General features: G+C 43.9%; 1 long non-coding RNA gene across 1 annotated transcript; it reads left to right on the top strand.

The window, feature by feature from the left end:
- Positions 1-485: 485 nt before the first annotated feature.
- On the top strand, positions 486-26,863 carry LOC113593925 (uncharacterized). The gene is made up of 3 exons (XR_003414290.2): positions 486-1,130; positions 24,678-24,734; positions 26,109-26,863. It is a non-coding gene; the product is annotated as an uncharacterized LOC113593925 (long non-coding RNA).
- Positions 26,864-27,300: the final 437 nt, after the last annotated feature.

The raw sequence follows: 27,300 nt of genomic DNA, 5'->3' as shown, positions 1-27,300 counted from the left end.
AGAGGGAAGGAAAGGCAATCCATGGTGTGCCTGGAAGGAGAACGGGAGATTTGCCGACTCCCCGTCTGTGTGACCTCTGAAGGGTAGGGATGAAATGGTGGTGCAGTCTGGTTTAATGGCCTGCAAGCCAGATTTTCTCTTATTAGTTCTCACCATTAGGCAAATCATATACTTCTAAGAGGTACCATTTCCTTATTTCCTTATCCTTTTAAGAGGGAGTTGGGTGGGAAAGGTGGCGAATGGAAAGGAATAATTATACCTGTTCCATTTGCCTCATAGGAGTGCTGTGTGGATCAAAATAAGTCAACGCCAGTGATAGTGAAATATGAAGAGAGAGGGACACAAATATTTTAATGATGGGCTATGCACTGCTCCAGGGAATTGGAACTCAGAAGTGGTTGTCGCGAGCAGCTGCATTTATTAGGGGAAGGTCACAAGTGACCAAAAAAAAAAAAAAAAAAACCACAAAAAAAACACAGAAAAACACCAAAATAGTTGTAGCTTAAATACGGTAGATCTTTGTTTGTCAGATAAAAACTGAGAGTGTGCAGCCAGGATGGGGAAGACGGTCTCACAATCCTCAGAGCTTTGGATCCCTCCACGTTGCTTCTTTACCATCCCCCATGTGTCTCCCTAGTTTAGCCCAGGTTCCCCAGAAACCAGAGCTTGAGGCAAAAGCAAAGGCACTCACACTTTATTGGAGAGTACAGCCCCAGGAAGCAAGATGGAGGGGGAAGGAGAGTGAGGCAGAGGTGGACAGGGTGAACTACAAAGGACTGCATCACTAAGTTCATCACAGCTTTTGGCAAATGCAGCCAACTGTTGGGTCTTGTGGGATGTTTCCAGAAAGGTCGATCGGGGCTTGGATCAGGAAATGTGGGAGGAGGAAGGGAGAAGAATTTGTCTGACTGGTCCTCTCTCCCTTTGGTCAAAGTTGACTTTCGCAGGGTCCCTGGACTTCGAGGTGCTACTGTCTGGCATCTCCTTCAAGGGAAAGCCAGATCTCCAAACAGCGGCAGAACCAGGCATGTAGAGCCCAGTGAGTGACTAGGAGTCAGTGGGGCTCTCTACCTTCCCATCTCATCCAGGGCACAATAGGGCCTGGCCTGGAGGACAGTGTCCCCGCTCAGGTAAGCAGGTCCTCTGGTGTCTTGCTCCTCAGCAGCAACAGGGAAGCCTTGGGGCAGGAGGTGAAAGGGATGTGATGGGAGGCATGAAGTAATGTGCTGCTGGGCTGTACCTGCAGGCAACATGAGGAATCGGGAACATCCACAACAATGGGCCCGGCCCCGCCAAGCAGGTGAAATGTCACGGCACCCTCACCTCTGCCACAAGATGGCATGGAATTCAACTGGCCTCCCTTTAGAAAATCCAAACCTTCTCTGACTTACAAGAATGTGGTTGAGGTCAGGTGATCCTCTCAGAGGATTATTAGTGGCGTCGAGCAGAGAAAGTTTGTTTGAGCAGATCCGGAAGATACATAAACTGGCTGTGATGTATTCCACAGGCCCACATGTCTGCATGAGTTCCAGCAATCGTGTCCCTATACCTAACAAGGAAGATGAAAGGAAACTTCGCACATGACACCCTTGCTGACCTCCCTTCAGCCAGAACTCAGTCCTAGCAGCACACATAGATACAAAGTGTCATCTTTATTCTTGGTGGTCTTATGACCATTTAAAAACTGGCTAAAAGAGGGGCCCCCTGGGTGGCTCAGTCGGTTATGAGTCCGACTTTGGCTTAGGTCATGACCTCATGGTTCATGGGTTTGAGCCCTGTGTTGGGCTCTGTGCTGACAGCTCAGAGCCTGGAGCCTGCTTCTGATTCTGTGTCTCCCTCTCTCTCTCTGCCCCTCCCCCACTCGCACTCAGTCTCTCTCTGTCTCTGGAAAATAAATATACAGTGAAAAAGTTTTTTAAAAATTAGCTAAAAGAACAGACTACTAGGGCCAATTGGCAGTTTGTGCCACAGCGGCCAAGGTTGAGAGGCCCTGAGTTAGCACAGCAGAGTGTCCCTGAAGTGGGTCCTCATTTTAAACAGACATGAGCTGGGATGTGAGAGAGGTAGGGATAGGTGAATGCGGGTGGGGAGCATTCCAGGGGAACACAGAGATGTGGAGGAAGGAAAAAGGGGGGAGCAGGGCAATGGGAGAGATGAGAGGGTGAACGGAGAAAGAGAGAGAGGGGCAGGAGGATCCCCACCCCTCAGACTGGGCTCTTTTAGTTTCTATGGATACCACAGGCTCTTTAATAGCAGCAGACGAAGATGAGCAAGAAGGTGGGTTCCTGTTGACAGCAGGACTTCCATCCAGCCAGGGCTGCACACACCTCATGCTGACCTTGGCCTGCACCTCATCATCCCCTGCCCCTTGTCCTAGAAACCTGGCCAGCTAGCCTGCTTCGGATTCTGTGTCTCATTCTCTCTCTGTCCTTCCCCGACTTACACTCTGTCTCTCTCTGTCTCTCAAAAATAAATAAATGTAAAAAAAAAAAAAATTAAAACAAAAACCTGGCCAGCTAGATACTCCATGCTTAGTCTGCCTCCTTCTCCTCCCACATTCTTAGATAGGAAATCAGATGAGTTCCTTCTAGGTTCGCGTGCTCCAGATTTACTCCGTCAGTCTGGCATTAACCTCGGGACCTTCTGTGGCTCCCCTGCACTCTGAAATGGCCCTTCTTGTGTCTGAGAAGCTTCCAGGGAGACACAAAAAGGATCCAGTTTGCAGGACATTAAAGGTCAAACCAAGAGCCTCCCCTCCCCCTCTGCCAGGGGGCACTTGGTCTCCTAGGAGAACAGACCCTTCAGAGACATTTGATCAGGATGGGCTCGTTTGGCCTCCCCTACGCGCATTCGCATTGTGCATCGTGCATCGGGACTGAGCCAGACTATGGAAGGAGGCTCCCTCCCCACCTGGCTGGTCCTGAACTGAAACTAGTTGGTGCCTCCCCAAACCTGTGTGAACTGAAACCACCCAGTTTCCTCAGACAGCCCAGCCTTGTGCGTCATCTTGCTGCATTTTCTCCTGCCCTGAAGGAGGAGCCTGGCTCCACTGTGTGTCTCAGCACTGTGAGACACTTGATTCTGGCCTTGGCCTCGATGCTGTCACCAGAGAAGCCTCCACGCAACCTTGGGACATGTCCTGGGCGTGTCCTGGGTGTGTTGGGCACCAGGAAAAGATTCTGCACTCTCTTGGTTTCCCTTGCCCGAGTCCGGGTGGGAATAGTGAAGGAGCTGTGAACCAGAGGTGGCTCTGGCCTTCCTTCCCACCTTCTTCCCACACAGTTCTAGAAGCTGCCTGCTGAGCCCTCTGGAGGGCAGCACGGGTGATGCAAAGAGAAGGGGTTCAAATCTCAGCTGCCCCAGGTACTGTGCAAGGTTGGCATGAGGCTCTCAGAGCCTCAGTTTCCCTGTCTGTAAAATGAGGGTATTACTTAGACCTGATCAGGTTGTAGTGAAAGGCCCTGGCATATCCTGAGTCACTGTTCTTCCCAGCCCCCTCTGCCCCAGTTCCTGGGACCAGAGCAGCTCACTTTGTCTCCTGTATGAGGACCAGCACTTGCGTGCTAATTTAACACCAGCAATGCCCAGTACGTGCTTCCTCTGAGCTACATTCCAATGAAGGATGTTTGTGCATCCTGGCCGGACCGTGGGGCGTCTGCAGTCTCAGTGGAGAGACCATGGGGGTTTGCGGTTTCTTTTTTGTGTATCGGTGTTTGCCACAGTCCCAGGAGCCAGGTGGGTGGGTGCTGTGCTGGACATGCGAAAGTGTGAAAGCATCAGGCCTGGTGCACAATGGTCTCCATTGTCAGCCACCACACTCACCTTCAGGGCAAGCCTCACCTCGCCCTTCAGTTCCCAAGGGGATCCCTGCACTGATGCTGTGGGAGGCAGCCCCCCATCCCCAGGGCTGGCCTGGTTTTCCAGGTGCCACTCTATAGCCTCAGAACGGCTATCTCCAAGCAGGCCCTTCTCCACTGCCCTCTCTGAATAGCACCTTGGCTAAAACTTCCCCCATAGCCTCATTTCCACCTCCTTCCCCTCCCACCGCATCACCGTCCCTTGGTATTCCCTCAAATCTTTTCCCTTTAAATTTTATATTGAAGAAGGGCACCTGGCTGGCACAGTCGGTTAATTGTCTGACTCTTGATCTCAGTTCAGGTCATGATCTCATGGTTGGTGAGTTTGAGCCCTGCATTGGGCTCTGCGCTGATGGTGCGGAGCCTGCTTGGGATTCTGTCTCTCCCTCTCTCTGCCCCTCCCCTGCTTGTGTTCTGTCTCTCAAAACAAAACAATAAACTTAAAAATAAATTAAAGAAAAAAGTTTATATTGAAGAATAATATCTTTTGACTTTTTTCCCCCCAAAAAAGAACACGGTCATAGCTAAGGATTAAGAGGACATCTTGAGCATGCAGGCGGTGATGACCACTCTGTCACAAGCTTCCGGTAACCCTGAGGAACCCCAGCAGCCTCTTGGTGTGGGTTCTGTATTGATTCCAGGAGCTGTCAGGGTGACATGCTCTCGGGGAGAGGTGGCAGTGAAGGGGCCCAGCATCCATGTGGATTAAACAGTGACTCCGGGTGGGAAAGAAAGGTGGGAGGTGGTGAGTTTCTGCAATTCCCCCTGCAGGCATAGGCGGAACTGAGCCACGAGTCTACAGGGGCTGGTCTGAGCACAGACGCAGACGTGGTTACAGACGTGGTTACAGAAGGGAGGGATTTCGGTGAAAAGAGGTAGTGAGGTCATCGCTCTCCCAGGTGTGTTTTGGGAGAAGCATGTCAGGTGGGAGTTGGAGGATTAGGCTGCACTGAGTCAGTCTGCTTCGGAGAAGAGGTGGCCAGCCGGGAGTAAGGGGGTGATGAGAAGTGAGGTGGCCAGAAGGGCTCTGAGACGTTGGCACTGGCTTTGCGCCGGCAGCTCTGTCTGCGCATGCGCAGCTGCCCACCTGAGCCCGTCCCCTCCCTCCACTCGCTCCGCCTTCCCACCCCCAGGCTGCGGAGTTTTCGGCTGGATGAAGTGAAGCAGGCGTCGCTCCAGACTGAAGGGAGGGGAAGGCAGCCGGGGCCTTGTCACTACTTGGTTAGTCCTTCATTCATGCCCAGATTCAGCTCTCCTCAGCCCCCGTGGTTCCCTGATTCGTGGTGGCGCTTCTTTCTAGGTCCTTCCCTAACCTTTTCCCCTTTCCTCCCTGGAGCCTGGGCTCTTGGCGCCCCCTCTCCCCAGCCCCAAACTTCAACCACACACTAACGCCTTTTGTCCAGTTTATATTCTTCTTCTTTTTTTTTCTTCGCTACCCCTCGGCAGGTCCTGGGTCGGGAGGAGCAGGGCTGTTCTGCAGAGCGAGGAGAGGGGCATCCAATCCCCCCTTTCCCTTTTGTCGTCCCGGAGATCAGGGAATTCCCACATGTAACTGAGCGCAGCCCAGCTGTCCAAACTGCAGGACGGGGCTGCTGGCAGCAGGGCGCTGCGGGATCAGGGTGGGGGACAGGCAGCCCGGAGCATGCTGTGGCAGGCCCCAGCTTCTAGCCAAGCCCCAGGGCTCGCGCTCTGCCGCTTAGGCAGGGAAGTGGTGCCTCCCTTCCAGTCTCTTGTCTCTATTCCAGTAGTTGAATCTTGAGGCCTGAGAGTGCTGTAAACTTTGACATGGTCAATTCTGCTTTTAAAATGGAAACCCAGGCTCAGTTGGTTAATCATCCCACTTCGGCTTAGGTCATGATCCCCTGGTTCTTGAGTTCCAGCGGGTGTTGGACTCTGTGCTGACAGCTTCAGAGCCTGGAGCCTGCTTCAGATTCTGTGTCTCCCCTCTCTCTGCCCTCCCCCCCCTTCAAAAATAAATAAAGATATTTAAAAAATTAAAAAAAAAATAGAACCCCAAACCAAACCCACTGTCCATTGAACTCCCAATCAGAGAGCAGAGCACTCTGTGGGGTCAGGGGCCTGGCCCAAGTCCTGGCCCTGACACCAGCTGGCTGAGTGACCATGGGCAGGTCACCTTATCTCTCATGGCCTCGATTTCCACAGTTGTAAATTGGCAGGGGTGGATAATATTTGTCTAAGGCTTTTCTGGTTTTCACTATTACGGCGCTGAGTCCCGTTATTGTGAGCAAATAATATGGTCATAAAGTGAGTTACAAAAATAAACATAAAAATAAAAAGTGCTACTCTAAATTTTTAGAATGTGAGTGTTATTTTCAAAGGTGACTTGGAAAATGCAGCTGTCCCAGAGAGGAGGAATATTTTCCTGTGCCATAAAAGGGGTCAGAACTGGTGTGGCTTAAGCTCAGTATTTATGTTTCAGATAGAATTGGAAACTCGCTTCTCCCCTTTAAGCACTGGAGGGAATTAGTCACACCTCCCTGTGGAAGTGGAGAAGAGATTCTCTGGGCTGCTCAAAAGGCTCTTTCAAAAAGTTCTGGGGACAAGCAATGCTCTGTGTGTGTGTGTGTGAGAGAGAGAGAGACAGAGACAGAGAGAGAGAGGGAGAGACAGACAGGGAGACAGAGACAGACAGATGGAGAGGCAGAGAAAGGCAGAGAGAAAGATTGGAGAGGAAAAAGGTACACAGAGGGAAGGAAATGATTAAGATAACAATCAATGACCTGAAAGGTTTGCTGTCCAACAGAAAGACCTAAAATGATAACAAATAGAACAATATACAGAGTATAATACGGCTATAAACAAAGGCTTCTGGGGAAAGTGATGGAAAGGGTGGTTGATTCAGGCTGGAAGGATGCCTGGAAGACTTTCTGGAGGAGGTGACATTTGGCACAGAGTTTTCCCTTAGGGAGTGAACTGAATGTCTGGGGGGGTGAAGAAACTGGGGAGGGCATCTAAGCAGGGGAAACAGCAGCTGTGAAGGTAGGCCCTCTGGCAGCTCTCTCTCTCTCTAAGCCTTCAGGCTCTTGGCCCAGACCTTCTTCTTACACATTTCTCCCCTGGGTGGGGCAAGATGCATAGCAGGTCAGCATCCTGGTGCTCAGCTAGGGTTCCTCCTCTTCTCCTGAGGTGCCATTGGGGAAGTTGCTGGCAGTCTGCAGGCAGCCATGGGAGGACTTCCACTTTGCTTAGTGAAATCTTTCCTTAGAACCACAGTTGGTTCTTGCAAAATTTTCCGGTCACATAAAAGCCAAGAAGTCAGTTTTTGAAAAGCTTTACCCAGCAGGAAAGGAATACCCAAGGAAGAATGTTGTACCATTGATGAGACTTGTTCCATCTCTATGTTCCTTTACAGTCAAAATGGGGAGGGAGAGGTGAGGATGAGAACACAGACCATCTGTGAGCAAAGTCCTTGAGTGGACAAAAAGTTCTCACCAGTGCGGAACACTCTACCATCCCTCCATGCCTCATTAGTTCATCGGACTTCCAGTAGCTTCTTTGGCCAGCTGCACTGTTGAGTTTTGAAGGAGAGGGTGAGGATCCCAAGGATGAATAAAGCGAATGGTCTTCCTTGTGAAGCTGAGAATGAAGGATCACACAGTGAGCCAGGTGGCTACAAGATACAGTGAGAAGTGGCTGTGTCCTGGGGGCTCAAGGAGGCATTCTTTGTGCGTAGTGTGGAGGGAGAGTGGTTTACCCACAGAGACAGACAAGAAGGATGTCCGAGAAACAGCTGAGTAGCAGAAGCTCCGAGTCCAGTGGGTTGCTGCCACTAAGTGTCAACCCACTTCCCAGTGCCTCCACTCAGTGGTAATAATTGTTTACGAAGTGCTGTGTCACCTTTTGGGGAGAGGGGGAACTCTGCAAGAGAAATCTCTCATCATCTTACCAAGCACCACGTCAGCTGGTTTCCCTGGGGCCTCAGCACACACCAGAAACCTAATCAGTGCTTATTGTCATGGAAGCAAAGAGACGTCATCCTGTGACCCATGTCCCGGAGATGTGCTTTGTCAAGTAGGAAAGTGCACCTTCTGTAACCTTGACCATATTCAGAATGGAATCCTCTAAATCTATTGCTACTGTGTTTGTGAGGTTTTAGTTTTCTAATTAAAGACAGTGTGTTAAATACATCTTAGCGATAATGTATGTGAGCTTTAAATGTATGGAATTGAACATACCTTTTATTTTATTATTACTATTTTTTAATGTTTATTTTTGAGACAGGGAGAGAGAGCAAGGGAGGGGCAGAAGTAGAGGGAGACAGAGGATCCGAAGCGGGCTTGATGCTGACAGCTGAGAGCCAGATGCAGGGCTCAAACCCACAAACCACAAGATCATGACCTGAGCCGAAGTCGGACGCTCAACCGACAGCCACTCAGGCGCCCCCTGAACACATCTTTTAAAATCAGGCAGTTACCATGATTTTAGTGGCTGTTTATTGAGTAAGGATATGGGGTTTTGCACTTTTTTTTCTAACTGTTGTCAGTTATTTTGATTTTTCTTCTCAACCTCCCTGTGTCACCTTTAGAGCATGTCCAGGGGGCAACACATGGACTTGATACAAGCATCTACAAGAGCAGGCTTGAGGGAGGAGGAGGAGGAGGCTGTAGGACTGTGTACAGCAGTGAGAAAGAAAGTAGGGAGCCCAGGGTCCCAAAGGAGAAGAGGTGGGAGGCAACGAACTTGGCGGGGCTGGGGGCTGAGCAGGGAGGAAGCCAGGGTTCACAGAGGGGTGCGGCACGGACGCCGTGAGGAGGGTTTGAGGTGTGGACGAGGTACCTGTGGCGTTTCAGGCTAGTTCACCATCTCCCCTGGAGTGAGCCCCAAAGTGAAGACTGTGGGCCCTTTCAGACCCGATTGTCCCCAAGTGATGGCATCTGGAGGGACCTTCTGTTACTAGTGATAAACCAGGTGGACCCTAGAGCCTACCTGCTTGGGAGAAAATCCCACCGTTCCACTTGATGACCGTGTAACATGGGCAATTGACTTAACTTCTCAGCACTTTCGTTTTCTTGCTTGTAAACGGCTCATAAAGACCACTTGTCTCCCAGGGATGCTGTGAGGTCCACGGGAGATTAGGCCTGTATGAAGTTTATAGTGGCTGATGCAGAGCTACAGGGCTCAAAGGACTACCGATGTTCTTCTTCTCCCTCATCTTTCTCCCTGTGGACATCCTGAAACACCTTCTGTGCCCTCAGCCTGATTTCTGGGTATGAAAGACCTGGGTAAGATCACTTCTTGTGTTTGTGTTAGCTAGGATGTCTTTAGCAGCAAAGTAATAAAAAGTGACTTCTTTCATGAAGATGTTTATTTTTATGTAACAGGAAGTTCATCAGTAGATGGTTCATCCAGATATTTCCACATGTCCCAATCTTTTGCCTGATTTTGAGCAACTTAGGTGGTCATTAGCCAGTCCATCAAGGTTGAGCAAAGGACAGAGAGATGGTCAAAACCAAACAGGTCCATTTATGAGGTGTGGCCTCAAAGGAGAGGAACTGTATTTGAAAACAAAAACAAAAACAAAAAATAAAAACAAAAACAAAAACATGCCAAGATGTATGTTTCCACCTGAGCATTGTCCTTTGAGGTGGTCACTTTGGAAAGCATGGCACTTCTTCCCATGTGCTGTGCTGCTCAAATGTTTTTAACTCTTTTACTGGAACCTTCCCCAGAGGCAAATTATGAATCACATAGAAAGGTTAATATTAATTTTATAGTGAGATCCCTTGTTGGACCCTAAATAGGCCTCCTTTTTGATGTATTCATTCATGAGGTTCTCAGTTGGACAAATCTTTTATGACTGTCCACTGTATTCAAGCAAGAAAAAAATCACCATTTTTATTAATCAATGATTACAGCCTGGGGACTTTAATGGGTGATCTCACTTACCACAAAATGACTCTGAGCAGTTGGCAGTATCCTCTCCAGTTTAAAGATGAGTGAATGGAGGTTCATACTAGTCAAGTGGCATTTTTAAAATCACACAGAACAGAGCCACACTTTGAATCCTGTGTGCTGTGACTCCACCTTCCCCACACTTGCTTCATAGGCTTGGTAGTTGTTCTCAAGGGTTTACAATTAGTAGGGTATATAGGAAACGCACAAATATCACATGGTGGCACAGATTGTAATAAGTGTCCTAAGAATGTATAAATATTTTAATAAAGGGATGCAGAGTCAGGAAAGATTCAGTTTAGCCCAGAGTATCAGAGGACTTCATGGAGGTAGGCTGGAAAGTAGGGTGGGACAGTGGGAAGGGGCAGGGGTAGGAAAGATAAGAAGGAGCCTAGTCTGGAACACATGACAGGTGTGGATGAGGGCATCGGGAAAGGGCTGGGAACTCAGGTTGGAACTAGTTTCTAGAGGTCAAGGACTTTCTATTTTATTTCATAATCCTTGAAAAGCCCTTGAAGACTTCAACAAGGAAACATATTCAAAAACATTTTAGGGAGATTAACTTGACGGTGATGGCCAAGGTAGGCGGGAAAGAGATCTTGAAAGCAGAGACACCATGTAGGAAGCTATTCAAATAGTCAAGACACAGTATAATGTTTCTAAGACATTCAGATTTCATGAGCCAGCCATGTTTACCCCCAAATTTAAGGGACTGAGATAGGCATCCCAACATTTTATTTTTCTAAATAACGGCACAAACAGCCACAACAACCGTCTAAGCCACTACCGTTTCATAAGTGCAAAGACATGTCAACCTCTATAAGCAGAAAGGACATTATCTCTGTGTAAAGGACCGTGTTTTCCAAAAAGGACATCTGAAACCTTATATAATATATGATCCCTCTTCCCAACATGTGCTCATGTGCATACACACACACACACACACACACACACACACACACACACATTACTTTTCTCATTTCATAACAGACCAGTAAAAAATTGGTTCTGGATATGCCACTAGTTTGTAACCCACACACAATTGTTACTTTTAGCATTTCATAATTTCATAACAGACAGGTAAAAACTTGGTTGGGACATGCCACTAGTTTGTAACCCAGCTTCCGGGAACCACTGTGGTAGAATTTTGTGGGGTACATTTCAAACAACCCCTTTGTCTGGGAATGGTCCTCATCAATAAACACTGCTGAAGGAGCACACCTAGAGACCTGTGTTAACGCCCATAATTCTACCTGGACTAATTCAGATGCTGTAATCAAAGCTGGATTTGTGGCAAGTCTAGAGGTTAAATCTCCTGGCTGGCTGGTTTAGTGGTCCATCAAACCTCTCTTTAGAGTTTGAACCAAATGACAGAGCCTGAATTTAGTCTCCAGAGTACATGAGGGGTTGGGACAATCATTTGGGGACATAAACAATCTAGGTAAAGACAAGCTGGACAATGGCACAAGTCTACAGAAAGGAATCCACAGAAGCACCAAATGGCCCGAGAGGGAAAAAGGAGCTGGAAACAGCAACAACCTTATCCCCGAAGCCTTCCAAGTCTAACTCCGTGTCCAGCTGCACTTCCATTTTTGTGTCTGTGAGATCCTCTTGTGCCTTTTAATAATCCCCTCGGGTTGACTGGTCATATCTTTCTGGCAACCAAAGAACCTTGGCTAGGATTGAAGTCAAGACAAAAAACAAAGCTCATGATGTAAAAGAAAGGGACACACAGAGAGAAACAGGAAAGGAGAAGTGAGTAAAAATCGGTAAAGGATGGAATGTGGGGCCAAGAGGGAATGTTAAAGATCACTCCAAGGTCTTGAACCAGGGAAACCAGGGGTGTCAGAAACACAGGTGAGGAGTGCATTGAGTTTTGGCATGTTGGGTTGGAGGTGCTGGTGTGGGGTGGTTGGTTGGTGTAGAGGTCTTGGACCAGGAGAGAGACTTAGGAGTCAGCCACAGCAAGGAGACATTTGGAACTTTGCGATCAGATTGGCCACAGAGGAAAGCATGTAGATGAGAAGGGAGGGGGAGTGAAGAAAAATGAGGGTGGGGCTTGGGTCTGGGTTGGATAACTCAAGAGGAGCATAAGGGATTGTGGGATTCTCCCGAGGACAGTCATGAAATGGTGAAGGTAAATGGAGGCAAGAGAAGCAGAAGAGGGTCTTGGAGAACAGAAAGGATTGAGACACCACTGGTTTCCTTGCCCCTGGAAATGAGACACCACTGGTTTCCTTGCCCCTGGAAAATGCTCTGTAGATGTATGTGAGCTTACCTGAGGAAGAGTGTGTGTGCTTCATAGAGACTTCTGAAAGCATACATTCTGGTGTGCTAAAATAACTCTCAGAGTTCTCACTACATCTTAGTAATTCTGGTTTAGGATTTGGAGATGGAAGAGGTGCATGGGTATGAGGGAAGGCAGGGATGAAGGAGAGAGTTGATAGACGAAATTAGAACACGAAGGAAGGAGAAAGGGGATGAGTTAAGATCATTGCCAAAAATGGAAGTTTTTGGATAATCTGTGGGTTTCAGTGATTTGTAACTGTTTTTCAAAGGGTCTGATGACCTTCTACTGAATGCCATGTGGGTTTATTTCAAAAGGAGATTCTTGGGCCCAGGCCCAGACTTCCTGAATCAAAGCTCTAGAGTGGAGGCCCAGAATCAGCATTTCATTTACTTTTTATTATTTTACTTTATTTTATTTTATGCCTTTTACCTTGTTTTTTATTAAGTTTCTAATTTTAATTCCAAATAGTTAACATACAGTGTTATATTAGTTTCAGGTGTACAATATAGTGATTCAATGATTCTATACGTTACTCAGTGCTCATCATGACAAATGTACTCCTTAATCCCCTTCACCTATTTTATCTATCCCCCACCCACCCACCTTCTGATAACCATCAGTTTGTTCTCTGTCATTAAAAGTCTGTTTCTTGGTTTGCCTTTCTCTCTCTCATATGAAATCATATGGTAGTTGTCTTTCTCTGACTGACTTATTTCATTTAACATAGTCTCTAGTTCCAACCATGTCATTGCAAATGGCAAGATTTTGTTCATTGTGGCTGAATAATATTCCACTGTATATACATACACCTCTTCTTTATGCATTCATCTGTTGATGAACACTTAGGCTGCTTCCATATCTTGGCTATTGTGAATAATGCTGCTATTAACAGAGGGGTGCTTGTATCCCTTTGAATTAGTGTTCTTGTATTGTTTGGGTAAAAACGCAGTAGTGCGACTGGATCATAGGGTAGTTCTATTTTTAACTTTTTGAGAACCTCCATACTGTCTTCCACAGTGGCTGCACAAGTTTGTATTCCTACCAACAGTGGTTCTTTTTTTTTTTTTTCACATCCTCACCACTTGTTTCTTGTGTTGTTGATTTTAGCCATCCTGACAGGTGTGAGGTGATATCTCATTGTGGTTTTTGATTTGCATTCCCCTGATGAAGAGTGATGTTGAGCATCTTTTCATGGGTCTGTTGGCCATCTGCATGTCGTTTTTGGAGAAATGTCTGTTCATGTCTTCTGCCCATTTTTAAATTGGATTATTTGTTTTTTGGGTGTCAATTTGTAGAAGTTCTTTATATGTTTTGGATATTAACCCTTCATTGGATACATCATTTGCTAATATCTTTTCCCATTCAGTGGTTGTCTTTTAGTTTTGTTGATTGTTTCCTATGCTGTGCAGAAGATTTTTATTTTTACATGGTCCCAACAGTTTGTTTTTGCTTTTTTTTCCCTTTCTTCAGGAGACATATCCAGAAAGATGTTGCTTTGGCTGATGTCCAAGAAATTACTGCCTATGCTCTTTCCTAGGATTTTTATGTTTTAATGTCTCAAATTTAGGTCTTTATTTCAAACTTATTTTGATGGGGCAATGAACAAATAAATGGTGGTGATTCATGCTGTGAAATATTATACAGCTGTTAAAAGGGGTGAATTAATGCTATGCTAATTGACGTGAAGTGTTAAATAAGCAGGAAGAAGAGATGTGTGTATATAACATGGTCACATATTTATATAAAAATAATGACAAAAATAATCCTGTCTTTGTTCCAGTGTTTTTATGTGTAGTTCCATCAACAAGTGGAAAGTCTGGAGGGACACATACCAGAATGTTAACACTGATTTTCTGGGGAAGGAAAGGCAAAATAAATAAATAAGAATTTTTTTTTTTATAAAAAAAAGGGCATCTAGGATAATAGCCATTTTTGCTGACTTTTTGTAAATTAATGCTTGTGGGTGCATATAAATGCTCAGAAAGGCAAACAGAGGGACAGACACCAACATTATCATGGTGAATTTTCTCAGAGTAGGGGGATTTCTGGTGATTTTAATTGTCTTTCTTTTTGCTTTTCAGCACGCTTAAATTTTTGCAGTGATCAACGTTATTTTCTTCACTGTGGGGGAAGAAAGTTGTGTGTGGGGGTCAGAAGTGGCATTTTAAACACACTTTCTATGTCACTCTTGTGCCCACTGACATTTGAGAACTTGTCTCCATTATTCTTAGAGGGTTGGCTGTGTTGTTTCACGTTAACTCTTCCTCTGAAAGACATAGGTGCCTTCTATTATCCACCTATTATGAAGGAAATCGACAATTCCAAAGCCTGCTGCAAAATTCTAGAGCCTTCTATGGTACTACTTATTCTATCTTATAAAGATGGAATGTAGGCAACACCTCTCTATAAACACAGGCCAAGATGTCACCTGGCAGGGTTTCTGGTTCTCCTCAAAAGAGACCCACCAGTGAGTCCCACCTCTGTAGTGTCTGTTGTCATTGTGGTAGGTAGGAGATATGTTCCTCTTTTTCCACATAGCCTGGAACGCCTCTCTAGAAGACATCTCCCAGCGTCATAGGAGCCATGTAACTCATAATTGTAGAATGTAGTGTAGCATCAGGTCTGTTGGCCTTAGGAAGAAGGCAAGTGACATTGACCCTGTGGTCTATCAAAATGTGCAGTATCTGGGCTGTGAATGTGAGGCATGATTATGTCAGTTCTTTTGATGGTACAAGTTTTTTGATTCCACTCACAGACCTAATAGTTGTCATTGCAAGAATGCCCCCAAGTACCAATGTAGAGTTGAGTTTTGAACAAAAAGACACCCACACTCACTCAGACAGTATGAAACAGACAAAACTTACTCTCTTATCTCTATTAATGGCATACACATTGCATCATTTAGGATTGTTTTGGCTGCAAGTGACAGAAAATCCAATAATAGCTTAGACCATTAGGAGGGGCCCAGGGACAGTTTTGTGACTCACTGATCTCATTGAGGGTCTGGCTTTTTCTGTCTTGCTCCTCTACCATCTTCAGTGTGTCAGCAACATCCCACCTTCCAATCAGAGATGGCTGCTTCAGCTGGAGGTTGTATTGCCTCACACACCTGGGAATCCTGGGCAGGAAGCAAGGAGGGCCTTAGCAAAAGGCCTCCTCTTCCTGCAGCTCTCTCATCAGGGAGAGAGATCTTTCCTGGAGGTAGACTCTGGACACATGTATATTCCTGGACCAATGATGGCAAAGAGAAGGCAGCCATTGACAAGGAGGAGTCACTACCATATTAAGGGCTCTGTTAGCAATGAAGAAGGGCTGCTCACTGAAAGGCCATCAAAAAACGTGTCCCGCGTTGGTGAATACATATTAACAAATACCAGTTTCAAAGGATTTTGTTTTCCCCAACCAGACCATTGTGTCTCGTGTGGGCAGCCAGAGAGCAGCAAGAAGGTGACATCAGAACCCTTCCTTGGAGCATTTCTCCAAGTGTGAGTAGGTGAAGGCAGGACTGACTGACCCTGTGACATAACTACAAGAGCCTCTTCTCCATACCATCCGTGGTGCTTCAATCCTACCATCTTCATGTTACCTGTGGTATGTCAATCCTGCCATCACTGTGTTAGAAAAGCACCGCTGGGCCTCAGTTTCCTGCTGTGAAGCCATTGGTGGAACATCAGCAGCAGAGCTGTTCTAATGGACCTTCCCCACTAAAGGGTTAGCCCCACTTGCTCCACAACCTCACAGAAGAGACTCCAAAGTGCAGAGGGCAGACAACTTGATATTTAGGCTGGGGGAGAAGCTTTAGGGATGGAGGACGAGTCTGAGAAGCTCCACATACAAAAAGGATTAACATGGCATAGGAGGCTGCCTGCAAGGGTAGGCAGGGGCTGCAGGGAGGTAGACTGAAGGCTGTAGGAGGTAGGCTGGGGGCCCGCAGGGAGGTAGGTGGGGGCTGCAGGGAAGGTAAGCTGGAAAAATCAGGGGATTGAGACTGACTGCAAGGTCAAGGTCAAGGTGAAACCTTGAGAACCAGATCAAAAGGCCCTTGGATTTGTCCTATTACATCACATCAAGGAGAGAGGCAGAAAGTAACACTAGCAGTGTTGTGATAGAACACTTCCACAGATTTTTACCCAGCACTTGACATTAGCCAGACTCTGTTAGATGCTGACGTTTCAAGAGAAGCTGTAAAAGACAGAACTCAATCAAGTATAAAGATACTGTCTTTTAGCGACTGTAACATTCTTGCTCCCTCTCTTTATGCCTCTGGGTATCCCCCCTTCTCATTAGCTAAGGACTCATCCTGTGTCACATGTTTTATACACATCGTGTCATTCAAATATCTCCACCACTCTCTGAGATAGGGACTCTTTTTGCTTTTCAGCTGAGAGAATTGAGGCCGGTGACAAGATTACCTAGGTTCCCACAGGCAGATTCAAAAATCAAAGCTGGTACATTTTTCTTCTCCTTTATGCCTACTTTCTTTTCTTTTCTCTCTCTCTCTTTTTTTATTGGTCTTTTTTAACATTTCGCAATATTTTATTATTTTTTATTTCTAATCAAGTAATAGAAACAAATATTTAAAAACTCTAACCATTCTAAGCTTGATCATGAAAAACAGTGTTTTCTTGTACACCTTCTCTCAATCGCTTTCCTGCTTTCCAGAGGCAACCCAGAGGCAACCACTTTCAAAATGTTGGCTAGTTCAATTCTAAATAACAGGCTAATGGTACTGTTTTTTGATGTGTTAATTTTTAGACATTATTGTTTTCTAGTCATTAAGTTTTACCTCTCTGCTGAACACTGTCTACCTCTTCTAGATGTACCTCTTTTTACCCAGTCGGTTCCCAGGGAGGCTGACCTTTGTGGATGAAGTGCACAGGTTCCCTAATCCTCTGGCTTTGGGTTGCCTCTGGTTAATGGAGGCATCAACAAGAGATTGGATTGGAGGGTTGTAAAGGAGATGAGATATTTATTCTTCTGGATAGGACCCCCCCTCCCCTTCTGGCAGACAGCCCTATCTATACAGCTGCTCTCTGGGATTCTGATAATTGCCCCTCCCCTTGCCCTTGAACATTCAGGCCTAGAAATGGCAATGACCCCCTGTTATTGTTAGCTCAGGGTACTTCCCTATCTTTGTTTTCCTAAGCCCTGTCCACACTTTGAAAATAGTTTCTGTGTTACAGTTTCACACCACTTACCCCTCCCCACCCCCACACAATATACTGTTTACTTCATTATTTAAAAAGAAAAAAAAAATGTTTCTTTATTTTTGAGAGAGAGAGAGACAGAGAGAACTTGTGCAGGGGAGGAGCAGACAGAGAGGAAGACACAGAATCTGAAACAGGCTCCAGGCCCTGAGCTGTCAGCATAGAGCCTGACGCAGGGCTTGAACCCACAAACAGTGAGATCATGACCCTAGCCGAAGTTGTACACTCAACTGACTGAGCCACCCAGGTGCCCCATTTACTTCGTTATTAAACTACATAAATATTGCTGACTACATAGCCTAGTAGTAAGTTATAAATTATGATTACATTTTCTTTACTGAACAAATTTTTGTTTTTCCTGCATTTAATTGCCTATTTCTAAAAAATGCCTTAGTTTTCTGTATATCTGCTTTTAATTATTTCTACCTGCTTCATCAGATCTGATAAATGCCCTTAGGTGTTGTTTCTCAAAGGCTCAAACATTATTAGCTTTTTATATCTTTTTCTTGGGGGGGGGAAGGTGGGTAAAGGAAGCCAGCCTTCACAATAAACAGAACTTGATCTATGCACTCTGAAATTAAGATCATAACTAACCCACTAACAAAGTGATGCAAACAGTTCAGGATTGTTTCATTGATCTTAAAGCTTTTACTGTCCTTGGCAAATATCATGACAACTTGTAGAGAATAAATGTTTTACTAAACAAATAACTGAGACCTCTTTCAGGTGTATCTTATCATCACCCCTTCAATAGTGCATTTTAAGTTTGCTGACGTTTAGTTGTACAGTCTGACTTCTGACCTGCTGAGGACCACAGGGTTCATCTCTGCTGCCCAATCATCTCAAGGCCTAGCTAAGCACAAAGCAATTTTCAGATGTACTTGTCTGTCAATAAAAGTCAGGAGATTTTCTCTGGTCAAGAATTGATGTGCAACATGCCTCCGCCTCTGGCGGGTGAACATATTCTTATAATGTATTTCTTTTAAACATGAGATCTCTATTTAAAATTCAGAAACTATGATTTTATTTTTCACAAGTTTTTCATAGAGACCCTTCCCTGGAGCCCTCTGTTAGCCGGCCACCATGTTGGGACTCTCCTTTAACATCATCTGATACTTCCCTTTGGCCCTCCTGTGCTGGATTTTCCTGTTTCCTGGAGTTTATATTTTCCTATTTTTTAATTTACTCCCTTGTTTTGCTGGAACACATCCTTTAGCAGCTTCGTAAGAAAGAAGACACAGAAGGTAAATTCTCTTGTGTCCTTATGTGTCTAAAAATGTATTTACCCTATGCTTTACTTGATTTGTGGTTAGACAAGGATAGATGGTGTCATAGGAAGATCCTGGACTCACTTGCTCCCACGGACACAACAAACCTGCAGCTACATACGGGAAAATTCCCTCCAAAAAAAGCCTGCAAACTAGCTGAAGAGCTCTTCCACAACAAAAGATAAAACGACCACATGGAGGGAGGTGGGAGAGGAGAGATGTGGTCTTGCAAGAACCCTACTTTTGGTGCCACAGCCCACAATCAGAATGGACCTTACAGATAAGGAGCTTCTCCTTCATTAGTTAGGAGTTTGTGCTCCACCTCAGACACCTCAACCTTTGGGACCCGTGCTGGAGAGACAAGGCCCCAAAACACCTGGCTTTGAAAACCACTGAAACCTATGTCCAGGAGACCTACAGGGAACAGGGGTTCCATTCTTAAAGGGCTCATGCACAAACTCACTTACCCTGGGACACAGTACAAAAAAACAGTTTGAAAACTGCCTAGACCATACATGAGGGAGATTCATTTGCTAATCTTTTTTTTCTTAATTTTTAAATGTTTATTTATTTTTGAGAGAAGGGGGGAGGGGCAGAGAGACAGGGAAACACAGACTCCAAAGCAGGCTCCAGGCACTGAGCTGTCTGCCCACAGCCTGATGTGGGGCTTGAACCCACAAACTGCGAGATCATGACCTGAGCTAAAGTCTGCACTCAACTGACTGAGCCACCCAGGCACCCCATTTGCTAATCTTACAGCATTTAGAGGGGCAGTAACCTGCTTGGACTCAGGTTGAGGACAGAGGTGCTGACAAGCGCCATTTTTGCATTATCCCCTCTACTTTGCTAGTGTCGGCACCAATGGGGGTCATTTCTGTACTTTCCTTCTAATCTGTTAGCACTGGTGGATGTGTGTAGCCCCTGCACTACTTCTTTGGCCCTGCTGGAGCCACTGGGTGAGTGCCCCCTCCTGTGCTGCTCCCCTAGCACTGCCCAAGCCATCAGGCAAGCATCCTGCTTCTATACCACTCCTGCAGCACTATCAAAGCTTGTGGGCATGTGCAGACCACACAGGGGATGCCCTTTGAGCTCCTGGGTATGGTGGCCAGTGGGATTGTGTTTCTGGGCCCTATGGGTCTGCAACAATCAGAGAGATAGTTCTTGGCAGGCCACCACACCCAGAGCACCATAGAGACAGCAGAATGAGATGCACCCCTAGTCTTCACGTGAAAAAGGCCTATTTTCTTGCCCTGGAGCTTCATCCTGAGGGGCAAGCTTCAGATTCATCACACATCTAGAGGCTATGGAAATGATGTCAGGGAATGTATATTCTGCCTGCAAGATGCTCACTTCAGATGGAAGGTCACACACAGATTGAAAGTGAAGGGATGGAAAAAGATGTTTAAGGCAAATGGAAACCAAAAAAAGCTGGGGTAGCCATACTTGTATCAGACAAAACAGACTCTAAAACAAAGACTAATAAAAAATAAAGAAGGGGTCAATCCAACAAGAACATGCAACATTTGTAAATATTTAAGTGCTAAACATAGGAACACCTAAAGGGAGAAATTGATAACAATACAATAATAGTAGGGGACTTTAATAATACACTCACATCGATAGATAGATAGATCATCCAGACAAAAAAATCTATGAGGAAACATTGGTGTTAAATGACACGTTAGACCAGATGGACTTCATGGATCTATACAGAGCATTCTACCTAGAAGCAGCAGAATACACATTCTTTTCAAATGTGCATGACATAGATCATATATTAAGCCACAAAAGGAGAGATCATATATTAAGGTCACAAAATAAGTCTCAATAAATTTAAGAAGATTGCAATCACATCACGTATGTTTTCTAACCACAAAGATATGAAACTAGAAATCAATTATAGGAAGAAAATTGGAAAAAAACCCCACAAATATGTAGAGATTAAACAACATGCTGCTGAATAACCAATGGATCAATGAAGAAATCAAAGGAGAAAAGTGGGAATGCAAGCTGGTGCAGCCACTCTGGAAAACAGTATGGAGTTTCCTCAAAAAACTAAAAATAGAACTACCCTACAACCCAGCAATTGCACTACTAGGCATTTATCCATGGGATACACGTGTGCTGTTTCAAAGGGACACATGCACCCCAATATTTATAGCAGCACTATTAATAGCCAAAGTATGGAAAGAGCCCAAAAGTCCATCGATGGATGAATGGATAAAGAAGATGTGTGTGTGTGTGTGTGTGTGTGTGTGTGTGTGTGTGTATATATATATATATATATATATATATATATATATATATATACTGGGGAATCAAAAAGAATGAAATCTTGCCATTTGCAACTACATGGATGGACCTGGAGGGTATTATGCTAAGTGAAATTAGTCAGTCAGAGAAAGACAAAAATCATATGACTTTACTCACATGAGGACTTTAAGAGACAAAAGAGATGAACATAAGGGAAGGGAAACAAAAATATAAAAACAGGGAGGGGGACAAAACAGAAGAGACTCATAAATATGGAGAACAAACTGAGGGTTACAGGAGGAGTTGTGGGAGGGGGGATGGGCTAAATGAGTAAGGAGCATTAAGGAATCTATTCCTGAAATCATTGTTGCACTATATGCTAACTAATTGGGATGTAAATTTTAAAAAATAGAAAATAAAATTTAAAAAAATAATAAAAAAAAGGGAAAAATAAAGATACCCTAACACAAATGGAAATGCAATATACCAAGAGCTGTGGGATGGAGCAAAAGCACTTCTAAGGGGTAAGTTTATAGTGAGATAGGCTTACCTCAATAAATAAGAGAAATCTCAAATAAAAAAAAATATATAACTTTACACCAAAAAGCATGAGAAAAAGAACAGATTAAGCCCAAAGTTGGTATAAGGAAGGAAATAATAAAGATCAGAATGGAAATAAGTGAAATAGAGGCCAAAACGACAATAGAAAAGATCAGTGAAACTAAGAGCAGACTCTTTGAAAAGATAAACAAAATTGAGAAAACTTTGGCTATATTCACAAAGAAGAGAGGCTCAAATAGATAAAATCAGAATGAAATAAGAGAAGTTACAACTGATATCAAAGAAATAAAAATAATCAAAAGAGACTACTATGAACAATTGTATACCAACAAACTGGACAACTAGGAGAAATGAATACATTCCTAAAAACATACCATCTTCCAAGACAGAATCATGAAGAAATAGAAAATCTAAATAGGCTGATTACTAGTAGGAGATTGAATCATTAATCAAAAATCTCCAGCAAACAAAAGTCCAGGACCAGATGGCTTTACTGGTAAATTCTATTGAACATTCAAAGAAGATTTAAAACATACTCAACTCTCCCCAAAAAATGAAGAGGAGGGAATATTTTCAAACTCATTTTATGAGACTAGCATTACCCTGATGTCAAAACCAGAGAAGGACACCATAAGAAAAGAAAATTACAAGCCATTATCCCTAATGAATATATATACAAAAATCCTCAACAAAATATTAGCAAACCAAATTCAACAATATAGTAACAGGATCATACATCCTGATCAAGTGGGATTTATTCCAGGGATGCAAGGATGGTTCAATATCCATAAACCAGTCAAGGTGGTATACCATATTAACAAAATAAAGGATAAAAATCATATGATCATCTCAATGGATGCAGAAAAGGAAAAAAAAACTTGACAAAATTTAACATCAGTTTATGATAATCCTCAACAAAGTAGGTATAAACAGAATACCTCAGGATAGTAAAGTTGTTTTATGACAAGCCCACAGCTAACATCAAACTCAATGGTGAAAATCTTTTCTTCTAAGATCAGGAACAAAACAGGGGTGCCCACTCTCCCACTCTCACCAGTTTTATTCTAAATAGTACTGGAAGTCCTACCCAGAGCCATTAGGCAGGAAAAAGAATTTAAAGGCATCCAAATTGAAAAGTAAAAAGCAAAACCGTCACTATTTGCAGACAACATGATTTTATATATAGAAAATCCTAAAGGCTCTGCCAAAAGGTGTTAGAGTCAGTAAACAAATTTGGTAAAGTTGCAGGGTATAAAATCAATATACAAAAATCTGTTGCATTTTTATATACTAACAATGACCTATCAAAAGGAGAAATTGAGAAAATGATCACATTTACAATACATTAAAAGAATAAAATATGTAGGAATAAATTTAACCAAGGAGGTAAAGACCTGAAAACCATAAGACACTGAAGAAAGAAACTGAAGATGACACCCAAAAAAGTGGAAAGATATCCCATGGTCATGGATTGGAAGAGTTAATGGTTAAAATGTCCATACTACCCAAAGCAATGCACAGATTCGATACAATCCCTATCATAATTCCAAACACATTTTTTTTCACAGAAATAGAAAAAAAACAATTTAAAATTTGAATGGACCCACAAAAGATCCCAAATAGAGAAAGCAATCTTGAGAAAGAAGAACAAATCCGGAAGCATCACATTCCCAGATTTCAAACTATATTACAAAGCTATAGTAATCAAAAGAGTATGTATTGGCATTAAAAGTAGACACAGATCAGTGGAAGAGAGTACAGAGCCCAGAAATAAACTGACGCATGTATGGTCAATTCATGACAAGGGAGGCAAAGATACACAATGAGTAACGGATGCTCTCTTCAATAAACAGTGTAGGGAAAACTGGACAGCCACAGGCAAAAAGAATGAAACAAGACCCCTTTCTTACACCATACACACAAATTAACTTAAAATGGATGAAAAATTTGGCCAGTCCATTTTCACTTATTCCTACCTTACACTGTGTCTGACATCCCCAAGTCTGGAGAATCCCAGGTTAATTTTCTCCAGGGCACAGTCTCCCATCCCTGGCTGAGGTGTGGGTGGGAGCACAGTACTGTGTATGGGGGGGGGGTAGTTGCTAGCAGAAAGGAGCAGGAAAGGGCACATGGAGGCCTGAGCAGCTCATGTTCAGGGTTTCGATCTGCTCCCGCATCAAAGCCTGAGACTCACACCTGTCGTTCTGGGTGCCTGGTTCCTCAAAGGCTGACAGCTGCAGGTTCTGGAGGAGAACTGGCCACCTCTCATGCTCTTGTACCCCTTTGCCCACCAGTGCACACCCTCACTTGCAGCTAATTGCTAAATCTTTACCATTTTCCTCTTTGCTTTCCATCTTTCAAAAACTGATTAAATCTTTCATTTGCTGAAGTCTCCTCTTCTGATCTCCTAATTCCTTTCCTGTCATCTTAGGGAAACCTCTGGATGTCAGAGATTTGGTTAGAAGTCCCTTTGGCTATGTTTGAGCTATTAGGTAGTCTGGCCTGAGGGGAGATCACCTCAGTTTCTGCTTTGAAGGTTTCTCCTCTTATAGTAATAACAAAATGTTGCCCATCTTTCTGTTGACCACTGCTGGTGAAAAGGACTCTCTCTTTCACCAAACTTTAGTCAGACTTCTCTGAACCCTCTTCTGAACTCAGCCTTGACCTTGGCCCCAATCCTGTCTTCAGCTTGCCTAGCCAGTTCTTAGCAAGAATCATGTTAGGTCAGGTTAGCAGTAATCCCCTACCCTTGATGCTCCTCTTGGTGATTTTCCATCCACGGACCCCTCACTTTGCTCCTTGGCTATAACAAATCCTCACTCATCCTTCTTATACTCAGGGTTGAGCTCCATCTTTCTGCTCTACTGCAACAGTCTTGGATAAAGTCTTCCTTACCATTTCAGCAAGTGCCAAAATAACTTTTTTCTCTAACACCAGTGATTGAGAAGCAGTGTTTAATCAGGGACTAAAATGGGAACTGGAACATTGGTTTTTGCCTCATAAGCACTTGGCTTGGCCTATGTAGCATAGGAGGTGATTTTCTGGGGCATGTTTCTTTCAAACTGTGAGCTGCAACCCATTAGTATAGTGAAATCAGTTGCTAAGTCACAACCAACATTTCAAAAGTGAAATCAAGCAGAATTGGCAAACACCACTGGGCACTGCCTGTAGTTGGGGGAGGTGTTGACTCATGAAACCTTTGTTTCAGTTCATGTGTCTGGGTATTGGGTCAAGGTGTCAATATATTCTGACTGGAAACTGGGAAAATCTGAAAGCCATTGGTTCTAGGAAGTAGCTTTGAACCTTTTGCTTTTTTTTCTAAGAACAGCTCTGCCAGTCAGACTGACACTATCATCTCAACCTTATTGAGGATGGATTTAGCAAGGTAAGTTCTCAGCCACCAGTGCTAATATACTGATTTCTCAGTCTCTTTTTTACTGTAATCTTTTCAGCATTACCCTTTGGTTAAGGCATTTTCCTAACTTTGTCTTGCTTAAGAAGGCCAGGATACATGAGAAGAACTTCATTTCTGAAGGTGATGAGTAGACAGTGAAAGAAGCACACCATGTCAGTACCAAACAGATTAAAAGCAATAGCTAAACTGACTCCCACATTTCTGTTTGGAGTAAAATGAAGCCTTTGTGAATAATCTGTATTTTAAATTATTAGCTCTTGGGAACCTAAGAAAGGAGCATCTGATTCAACTTTTTATTACCTCTTGGCAGGTGGTAGACATTGAGCAATAAAGGATTCGTGGCAAGATTTAATGCTTAGAATCACAATATAAGTAAAACTAATTCTACAGATGATTCTACAGTAGGACGATAGACCATTGGAGGTGCTGTGGCTGGCAATTCTGCCCATTGCTGCTGTGCCTTGAGCGGTTGTGATTTTAACTGGTCCATACCCCAGACCCTTCACAATTTTGTTTTGGGTAGGGAGAGAACTCAACCACTGGATACTCTAGAGGGTACACATGAGAGGTGGGTCACCCAAGGTTCAGGTGAGCCCTATGTGGAAAGTTAGTGAACCTCAAGGACCTTTTGGGAACCCTGAGACAGGACTTTTTGATCAGTCAAGAAATGGGGATCCATGTTAGCTTGGTTGTCTACCAAGAGCTGAAAGTAGTTGATTTTGCTACTAAATAGAAGAGTTTAATTTGGTGGGGATTTGTATTAACTTGATCCTTTTGTTTAATGCTGAGTAGTCATTTGGTGAACTCATATAGATAAAAAATCAGATTTTGAAGCAGACTTGATTCATCCGTGTCAAAAAAAAAAAAAAAAAAGCATATCAAGCCCAGAACTATAACTTAAAACACTTTACTTAAAGAAACAAAACACCTGAAAAGAAAAAAGAAAAAGAAAAGAAAATAACTGGACAAAGAAATAAAAAAAATCTAGTATATGGAACAGACACATTTAAGTAAGAATTAGCCCAGGGGACTTATTTTTAATATAAGAATGCTCCTCCTCACTTTCTAACCAGCCATCAAGTCTCTCAGTCCTTTCCTTCTTTCCCTTCCTTCAACTGAGTTAAATTTGGATGCTAAGGAAACCATGTGATAACTTTATTTTTGAATTCTTCTGTTTGGTTAAAATGGTGGGAAAGTAAGTGACTCTTAAAAAGCTAGCTGCCAGGGGAAACATTTATGGATTAGAAGAAGCCAGTCTTGCTCTGTGGTTGCCCATTGTGTAAATGTCTACATTCTTTTTTTAATTGTTATTTAATTATTTATTATTCAGTATTTGTTTTACAGCCAAAGCTCCCTGGAAGAGGAAATTCCTTTCCTGCAGAGCTCTCCAGGAGAAGCAGAGAAAGATCTCAGCGCTCAGAGATTAGCTGGGATTGCTCTGGAGGCATGTGATGATGGTCATAATAGCACCAAGGAATGACATACTGTTGATTTGCTCTCAGGCACAGTACCAAGCATTTGACCTGAATTATTCAATCCACACACCAGTCACATGAGACGGGTGTTTTTAGTTGTCTCCATTGTACAGATGAAGAAACTGAGGTGGAGTGGGGTTAAACCACTTGTCAGGGTCAGTACCAGCATTGGATCCCTGCAGCCTGACCTGGGGTCCTCGGCTCTGACCAACTTGGTGATGTTGTCTTCTCCTGGAAGTTCTTACTGATCACTTATAGACAGATCAGGGATTTCTTTATGGCAAGGTATATACAAAGGAAAGTGCCGATAGTCTTTTTATTTTTAAAACCTTCAAAGAAAGCAGAAAAGTTAGAAGCAGAAACAGAAGAAAAAAAGATTTAGATCAAGTAGTAATTATTCAATAATTCAAGTTTAGAAAGATACTAGATTTGGGGCACCTGGGTGGCTCAGTCGGTTAAGTGTCCGACTTCAGCTCAGGTCATGATCTCAGTTTGTGAGTTTGAGCCCCGCAACGGGCTCTGTGCTGACAGCTCAGAACCTGGAGCCTGCTTTGGATTCTGTTTCATTCTCCTCTGCCCCTCCCCCACTTGTGCTCTGTCTCTCTCAGTCTCTCAAAAATAAATAAAAATGTAAAAAAAAATAAAAAAAAGAAAGGTACTAGATTGTATGTGATTTTTTGTATTTCTTTTTTTTTTTTCAACGTTTTTGATTTATTTTTGGGACAGAGAGAGACAGAGCATGAACGGGGGAGGGGCAGAGAGAGAGGGAGACACAGAATCGGAAACAGGCTCCAGGCTCCGAGCCATCAGCCCAGAGCCTGACGCGGGGCTCGAACTCCCGGACCGCGAGATCGTGACCTGGCTGAAGTCGGACACTTAACTGACTGCGCCACCCATGCGCCCCTGTATTTCTTTAAATCATCCTTTAAGCGATTTGCCGTGTCTCTCCTCTAATAAATAGACTTTGAGCAATTACATCATTTACACTAATATTTATAATTCTTGTAGTGGCTTCATGGTTTCTTTGTCCTCTCTTCTGTCAGACTATCTTGCAAGGTCCA

The sequence above is a fragment of the Acinonyx jubatus genome, chromosome B2 (genome assembly GCF_027475565.1).
Source record: "Acinonyx jubatus isolate Ajub_Pintada_27869175 chromosome B2, VMU_Ajub_asm_v1.0, whole genome shotgun sequence".
NCBI lineage: Eukaryota > Metazoa > Chordata > Mammalia > Carnivora > Felidae > Acinonyx > Acinonyx jubatus.
The sequence above is the reverse complement of the archived record's forward strand: the minus strand, read 5'-3'. Positions and strand labels throughout refer to the sequence as shown.